General features: G+C 42.0%; 1 long non-coding RNA gene across 1 annotated transcript; it reads left to right on the plus strand.

The window, feature by feature from the left end:
- Positions 1-4,836: 4,836 nt before the first annotated feature.
- Positions 4,837-7,208, plus strand: LOC105523223. The gene is made up of 3 exons (XR_001003559.1): positions 4,837-4,998; positions 6,943-6,992; positions 7,141-7,208. It is a non-coding gene; the product is annotated as an uncharacterized LOC105523223 (long non-coding RNA).
- The last annotated feature ends 1,392 nt before the right edge of the window (positions 7,209-8,600 follow it).

The following is an 8,600-nucleotide window of genomic DNA, read 5'->3' on the forward strand; positions in this document are numbered from 1 at the left end:
GATCTGAGGTGGAACAGTTTCATCTCGAAACCATTGCCCCGCCCACCAAGTCCATGGAAAAATTGTCTTCCACGAAACCAGTCCCTGGTGCCAATAAGGCTGGGGACCACTGGTCTATAGAACTGTCAGGTCAGTTTCAGAAGGACCACTGGCCACAAGACATATTTCACTGAGCAGTTGTTTCAACAATACAGTCAGTTCAGTCTGTGTTTCATGTGTGTTTATATTAGGTATTATATAGAGCATACTGTCATATATATCTGTATATAGATAATATATATATGAGTGTATATAATATATGCATCTGTATAATTATAGGGATGGCTCAAATCAAAGTACCTAATGTTTTCCTTAATCTCTCCTAAGTTAAAAGAAAAGTATAAATGGGATGAATGGATGGGGAAAAAAGGACAAAGTATTCAAAGCATTTCCTACGAAAATGACAATATGTTTATATGAGAGTTGCAATAAAAATATGGAGTGCTGAGTCAAACTACTGATAAACAACAAATATTTTTGGATAACTGTGTCTCATGCAATATTCGGGACATACTTTATACAAAAATATTTGTTGTTTATTTGAAACCCAAATATGAGTGTCCTGCAGTTTACCTGACAATGCAATATTATTTCCTATACTTCAACATCAACAAGATTTGATTGCATTTAAATGTTTCTGTCCATTTGTTCTTCTATGTAATACTTTTAAAATAATTGGCATAAAAATTCAATCAATTCATAGAAGTCCAAAGCAAAAAAAAAAAAAAAAATATCTACTGACATCTCATGAGGAAGAAAGGATCAGGATTGACATTAATGAACCCTCTCACAGAGACCACTACACACGCAAAAACAAAGAAGGATGGGTGAATGGATGCAGAGAGAATTTAGTAAGACTGAAATGATGCCATACATGCTTTTAAAAAATAAAAGGTATTAAATTTTAAATTTTACTTCAATATAAGAGAAGAAAAAGAACAAAACGGAGATTGAAAGAACTGCTGAACTTCAGGAAGTTTTACTTGATCACAAATAGATACTAGTTTTATAAAATTCCCTTTTTCTTCTCAAGGGTGCCCTGCCCTTCCAGCCTGGTACCTTGCCCCTTGAGGCATAATATTTCTGAAAACTGTCCAAAGGACCTGCATATTGTTAAGAAAAGCTGCAAAATGTACCACAGAGAAAGATCAGGTGAGCTGGTGCCTAATTCATTACTGTGAGGTCTCCTCTCTGGGACACTTGTGAAGTCTTAGTCATCAGTGCTCTGAACCTTAATATCAGAACCAAATAAAGAGAATAAAAGATAAAGTTAGAGAAACTTCAGGCAGGGATGGAAGGCAGAGAGCAAAGCATATATGGGCACGGGACTTATAATAAGGAATAGCAGGACAGCACAATGGCATTCTTGGATTGTCGGCTTTAGAAATGCTGTCAATTATATTCTACTGCTGCAGAGAATGAAAATTGCTTAAAATTGGCTTCTTAGGCAGAGTTTACAAACTAGCAGCTCCAGCCTGAGTCTGTTCTGCAGACCTGATTTAGATGACCCCCATACTTTTCAATAAAACATATTTCAGTTAGTTACCAACATTTAAAGAACTGAAGGTTTCATATCAACATTTTAATTTGGGGCCAATCTTGAAAAACTGAAAAATCTGGCAGTCCTGGCCCAACATTGCCAGCCAGCAACACTAAGCTGGAGCTGAATACTGGCTGCCCCTTTGGAAGACACATATTCTTTCCCAGTTTGCCACAGTCCCTACTCTGCTTGCTTCTCTCTTTTATGTCACCTGTCTGGCCTTGTCAACATTTGAATTTACAACTGATTATTACAATTTTTCTATTATACAAACTGTCAGACATATATAAAAGCAGAGAGAATGGTAAAGATGAACCCTATTTGTACCCATTACCCAGTTTCAACAATTATTCATAGACAACCTTGTTTCATGAATACCCTGACCAATTCTCAAACACACTTGGATCTCCCCCTGGATTTTTGTGATGCACATCTAGACATCACATCATTTCACCAGTAAATATTTCAGTGTGTATCTCCAAAAGAACCAAATGTATGACTCCTAACCAGGCTTCTTCTGTTATGTCACATATGCCATGAGTTATACTGTAGTGAGAGGATATATTACAGAGTAACAGTAATAAATATTTCTGATGTCTTACTCTGTGACTAGGTATTATGCTAGGTATTTACATATATTGTCATTTATTCCTCTCCTCAATTCTATGGCATAGACAATGCTTTTATTCCCATCTTATAGATAATCTTCACATAGATGTCCTCTCTAATATATACACACATGTGTATGTGTGTATATATATATACACATACACTGCATATTGTTTATATTTATATACAATATAACATTGTATATACTTCATACTGATACTATTCACATATATATTTAATTGTATTAATATATAGGAACTAGAAAAGTAGTCTGGTTCTATTTTCTTTGGTCTTTTTTGAAATCATGTCAACTCTGATAATGGGAAATTTCCATAAGCTGAGGTTTTCTTATCCCATTTTCTATTCACAAAAACTCAAAGTATGAACTTATTTCCCAAACCTGGAAAAGGCAACAAAATCACACCAACTTCAGAATATCTGGGGCAATGGTATCTACGTCTTGAAGCAGGTTTTAGAATGGCTGCCCTGCCAAATAAGTTTTTTCAGGTATAGTGACCTGCACACTGGTTTCAGTCATGCTCATGCATTTTACAAGTTCCTTTCTGGAAGGAGAAAACCACAGATGTTCAGTATTTAGAGTTGTGGATGAAACAAAATTTATGTTGTTCATTTCAAGCTTGCTTTTAAATACTTATCCCCCAACACCTCTCCCCGAGTACACTATTTTGTAATATCCAGATTAAGGCTGCCTTTAGGAATGATTTTCCCCCATACTGAATGTAAGGGGGCACAAAAAAGTTCAGGATTCCAGAAAAATAACACTTTTTGCACTACTCTGAAAAATCAAAAATATTATGAGCAAATTATCAAATATTTATATAAAAGCAGAATTTGCCCATCCACTTGCATGACTATGCCTTACTCTCCTCACACTGATCATGGTTCTGGTTCCAATCAAATTCTACTTATACAAACCTAGTTATCAGGCCAAAGTTTCCCCACTTGATTCATTTAAATGTTGCTTGAAAATATTTACCTTGATGTCCAGGAGGCATTGCCTCCACCCTGAAGTCCGAGGGCAAACAGGCCCCAGCAGCCTTGAAACCCCTAGGTAGCCTTTGGCTCAGAAAGGTTTGGAAGGGGCCTGGGGAAAGAGAATAAGCCCTGAGCCCAGCCCCAGTTCCGTGAAAAGTGGGTGCCGCCTGAGCATGCCACTTATCTAACACGTCCGGGTATGGAACGAGTTGGAAAATGTTCTTCAGCTCCTGTAGTTGCACCAATGTGAAAGTGATGAGCCAGAGGAGCTGCTGAGTGTCCTCAGGCTTTCTGAGTTCGTGGCCACTGCCACTGTCGAGTTTCTCTTTGTCCATGGGGCCAGGGCCTGCCGAACTACCGCAGCATTCTGCTGCTGCTGGTGTGGCTGCTCCTTGTTTACATTTGGACGGTATTTTGCCCTTCTCGTTTTCGCCTGATACAGTCACTGAGATCACGGAAGGAATCGCATCTGGAAAGGTGGAAAGGCAAAGAGAAAGATCAGAACACTGGAGGCCTGGGTTTGCGGGCTGGAGGAGGTTAGGGGCCGCAAACTGAAAGCTGCACAAAGATAATCGGCTGTCGCAGGAAAAGGTAGTTTGCCCGAGTACACTGGAGCACCTGTCACCATCCAGGCACTAACCATTAAGTTCTTCCTGGTCCTCGATTCCCCGGGTGCGATATCGGTGCCATCTTGGCTTCTCCTGGGCTGAAGGTTCAGTCCCTGCTGTCGATGAAACGGCGCGCCTCCGCAGACTCTGGGCTGCGACCTGCGGTAATCCCCGGCGGTAATCCCCGGTAGGGACAAGAAGTGCAACGCCTCTTGAGAAAAGTCCAAGTACTCCAAAGTTTTAGCAATGACTCCACCACCTCAGAGTGCAAGTGTAGACCGCAGCCCAGTGCTTAGTGCATCCAAGAATGTTAATGTTTACACTGCATGGGCTCTGGCCGCGACAGTGGCACATTGCATCCTCTGCTGTGCTCCTGCTCCGGGCTTCTGGTTACAAGTACTCTACACAAGCGTAAGTGTTCCCTGTGTTGGGCTCCTGCTGTGGGCCTGGGCAAGTTTCCACCTTTTCCCTGCCTCCTCCTCCTTCCACCTTTTCTCCCATTTTCTAGAAATAAAATCGTAATCTTGTGCTCAGAAATAAATAAAACTTTATTGTTAAATAAAAGAGGCAGGCCAAATTGAAGACTTTATGGTTCTGCCTTCAAGATGTGTTTTGCAGATGCTCCAGAAGATGTTAATATCCTGAGCATTGGAAATAGCTTCCAATAATAGGCCCTATGCTTGGTATCATACTATGATATTGGTCTATCCTGTTTTTCCCTTTGCAACTATCATTATCTTCAGCACCATTTTATGAAAGAAATTAAACCATTTTCATGGGCCACTAAGGGTGTCATGGGGCTTAGGTACCTTACCTACTGTACCTAGTGGATAAGTGTCCCTGCCTCATATTTCTGCAAGATGGCTAAGAAATCAGCTAAAAAAAAAAAAGTGATTAAACAATTCACTTTCAAAAAGATGTCAAGGGCTGGCAATCTCACGGCCTCTCTCTGACTTCAACCAAAATGTTGCCTCCTCAATCTGACTTTTGTTGGAGTCTGCACCCCTCTCCTTCTCTTGCCTAATCAGTTCATGATCAATTTTCAGCCTTGGATCAAATGCTGCATGAGAGACATGTAAGAGTTTTAATCATGGGGTGCAATAGACTAGCTGGGACATCTGTGACAGCTCGATGTTCTTCCACATCTCAGATTTCCACAGTGTACCCCAGTGTTTTCTCACCTTCAGTCACTCATAGGCACCTTAGGTGAGTGTCGTTGCCCTATGTGGGCACCAGAAAAGCTAGTATTTACTTGAATGTTTTATCTTAAATGTAATTTAGTTTTTAATTTTTGATTCACTCTTGAAAACCTTAGGTACCCAATGGAACCCTCGTCCTAAGCAAAAATAGCCACAAATCACAGCCTGATGTAACAGATTTATGTGAGCAGCGACCCTAGAACCAGACTGGGTATCTGAATCATGGCTTCACTCACCACCTGCTAGCTGGCTAATCTGGTGAGCAGTTTATTCTCATTTTGCCTTGGTTTAATACTTTTTTAAATGGAGATAACAATCATACCTAAATCATAGAGGTGTTTTGAGGATTAATTGAGGTGCTTAATTATACAATTTCACAAATGACCAGACCATGTAGCCTCACATTTCCTACTTGACTCACTTTCATATGTTTCTATTCACAAGGGAAAGAGAGAGAGTGATTGTTATCCTCCAGGAGCATGTAATGAAGATAGAGCATCTTCTTGTGAAAACAATACATGTACCGCGTTTCTCTTTTTTTTTTTTTTTTTTGAGACGGAGTCTCGCTCTGTCGCCCGGGCTGGAGTGCAGTGGCCGGATCTCAGCTCACTGCAAGCTCCGCCTCCCGGGTTCACGCCATTCTCCTGCCTCAGCCTCTCGAGTAGCTGGGACTACAGGCGCCCGCCACCTCACCCGGCTAGATTTTTGTATTTTTTAGTAGAGACGGGGTTTCACCGTGTTAGCCAGGATGGTCTCGATCTCCTGACCTCGTGATCCGCCCGTCTCGGCCTCCCAAAGTGCTGGGATTACAGGCTTGAGCCACCGTGCCCGGCCATGTACCGCGTTTCTATGTACCTATATGTGCTTCCGTCAGTAAGCCTATGTTGGCTGCTGCATGTATGAGCTCTGGGCCAGGAAATGTGCCAGAAGACTGTGTCTTTCACTCAGCAGATCAATTTTCTTTCTTGGCCTAATATATTTTATTCTTAGATACCAGATAATGTAATAAACATTACCATGTATTAAGTACCTACTCTGGACCCAACCCAAGAACAAGCCTTATGAAAGTGATAAGCAGGGGCACGATGGTGTAATTCACATTTTCATCATCAGATCACTCTGGCTGCTGGGTGGAGAATGTTTATAGGAGAAAAAAGGTGAAAGCAGGGAGACAGGACATTAATGCATTATCACAGGTTTAAGACGATAGTGATTATCTTAGGCATGTCAGAGAAAAAAAGTAAAGGTTTGGGAATGTGTTTCTGAGGTGGGGTCAACAGGATTTGCTGATAAATTGACTATTTGGAGTTGAAAAAAAAAGAATAAAACAGTCTATATGTAACCAAGTACCTCTTTTTTAAAGACTCAAATGAATTATTTTTTCCTTTTTCGTTTCCTCACACCTCCTACTTAGCTCTTTGGGAATGCAATTATAACCTTTACCTTTTCTCCACCAGACACTCCCTACACAGCAAGCTTATCTAACTACGTGTTTACTTAGAAGTTACAGAGACTGAACCTTAAAGCAAACCAGGAACTTCCAGAACTCTCTCCTACCAGGAGGCAAATTGAGATTGCCTCAATTTACAACCTAGCTCTGCCCATGATGGTGCCAGCCAGACCACCTGATAGATAAGACATCCGAGGCAAGTCACATAGACTCCGCACTCCATCGCCCTCTCCCCTGCATGTCGTTCATGCCAAGCCCCCCTTTCAAAGCTCCTGCCTTCTGCCCCAAAGGCTGTAGTGGCTTCCTTAAGGCAGCCTGTACTACTTCCCCTCAGCTAGCTCTGGAATAAAGCCACTTTCTTTTACCAGACGTCATTCTTGTTCATTGGACTTTGCAAGTGGCGAGCAGTCAGAGCTGTGTTCAGTTACATGTATGCTTTGCCTCATTGAACTCTCATGAAAACCCTATGATCGAGACACTGTTGGTATCTCCATTTTATAGGTGAGGAAGCTAAGAACCAGATAGATTCATCCAGTGTCCCAGGACACACAGTGAGTCATGCTTCGGATCTGTGCTCCTAGCTGATGCCTCCCATTATTGGTAGTCCTTTTCTGCTCCCCACAATGTACATTTCTTCATTTCTTTTTCAATTTTCTTATTATCTATTTTTCTTCTTCTTCCTCTCTCTTCTTTTACTAGGGATAGAATGCAAGGATCTCACTTAGCCCAGTGGATGGCAGTCAATTAATGGGGCGAGTGGCTTAGTCCTGCCATACTGGTTCCCTGCATGCTGCCAAGTGCAAGGGCCTTTCCATGCTCAGAATCACCAGGAAGACCAGAGCTCTCTCTCTTGGTAGGCTACAGACTCAACGGGTCTGAATCTTTATATATGCTGCCAAAAAACCCTCAAATAACCAATATTTGTAAATAGATACAGAAAGTTTTTAAAAGAACATTTAAAAATAATAAAAATTTTAAAAATATTTTTAAAAAACAAAATAAAGTATATACCATCACTTAACAGCACACACACAATCTCTAGAAAAATTAAGGATTCATGAGTTGTCCACCCTCAGAAAACATCTCCATGCCCTTCCTCATGACAGACTCTCTAGCATTTTCCTTTCTTTCATTTTCATTTTATTTCTTATTTTATTATTTATTTTAGAGAAAAGGGGCCTCTATCTGTTGCCCAGGCTGGAGTGCCGCCACATGATTCTAGCTCACCACAGCCTCAAACTCCTGGGTTCAAGTGATCCTCCCATCTCAGCCTCCTGAGTAGCTGGGACTAGTGCAGGAGCCACTGCACCAGGCTCTTCAGGGTTTTTCTTCGTGATTGGGCTTATTGGGGTGGGGTGGCCAAAACACAGGGGCAGTACTAGGGAGGCTGTGTAGTTATGAGGCTCTGCAGAGCAGAAGTGGCCCCACATCCAGTAAGCTGCATATCCATAGATCCCAAATCTCCATCCCAAGATTGGAGATTTTTGGCAGGTATGCCCTTACTAGGATTCTTCCTATACCATCCCCGATTTTTATTTATTTATTTATTTATTGCTTGTCCTAATAGCACTCCATTTTGCCATGAGTACAGGTTTCTCTTGCACAGCCAAAGATATTCAATCTCAGGCTAACAGATTCAGCCTCGTGTTTATTCTGTGTTGACTTTCTCAAAGGGTGCATCGGATTTCTTACAGAGCACATCTTACCACCCAGAATGCTCTGCATGCCTATCTCCAAGATCCCAATCCCAGCACTGAAGAGAGCATGGCAGCTCTGCTTTCAGTGCCTTTGCTGGAACTCTGAACAAGTAGCCCCCTAGCCAATCGTTTCAGCTTAATTACTAGCCCGTGCCCCGTGTAGGCTGCCAAATATGGAGGGTCAGGCCATGAGATACTCTCCAAACTTACTCAAGCAGTCCTATAGTCACTGTGAGATCTCACCTCCCCCTTGAGCCCCCAAATCAGCTTTCCTCGGAGTAATAAGTAGGCCCGAGTAGGGTGTAGTCAGCTAAGCTGCAAGCTGGGGCCCCATGTTGCATACATATATGCCTCCTGTTGGCCCTTCTCCACACTGCCCCTATGTTTTGGCCACCCCATTCCACCCTCAACCACCACCCCCAGCCACGACCCATACCACACTCCTCACCCCACCCACAACCC

The sequence above is a fragment of the Colobus angolensis genome, unplaced genomic scaffold, assembly GCF_000951035.1.
Source record: "Colobus angolensis palliatus isolate OR3802 unplaced genomic scaffold, Cang.pa_1.0 Scaffold454, whole genome shotgun sequence".
NCBI classification, from domain to species: domain Eukaryota; kingdom Metazoa; phylum Chordata; class Mammalia; order Primates; family Cercopithecidae; genus Colobus; species Colobus angolensis.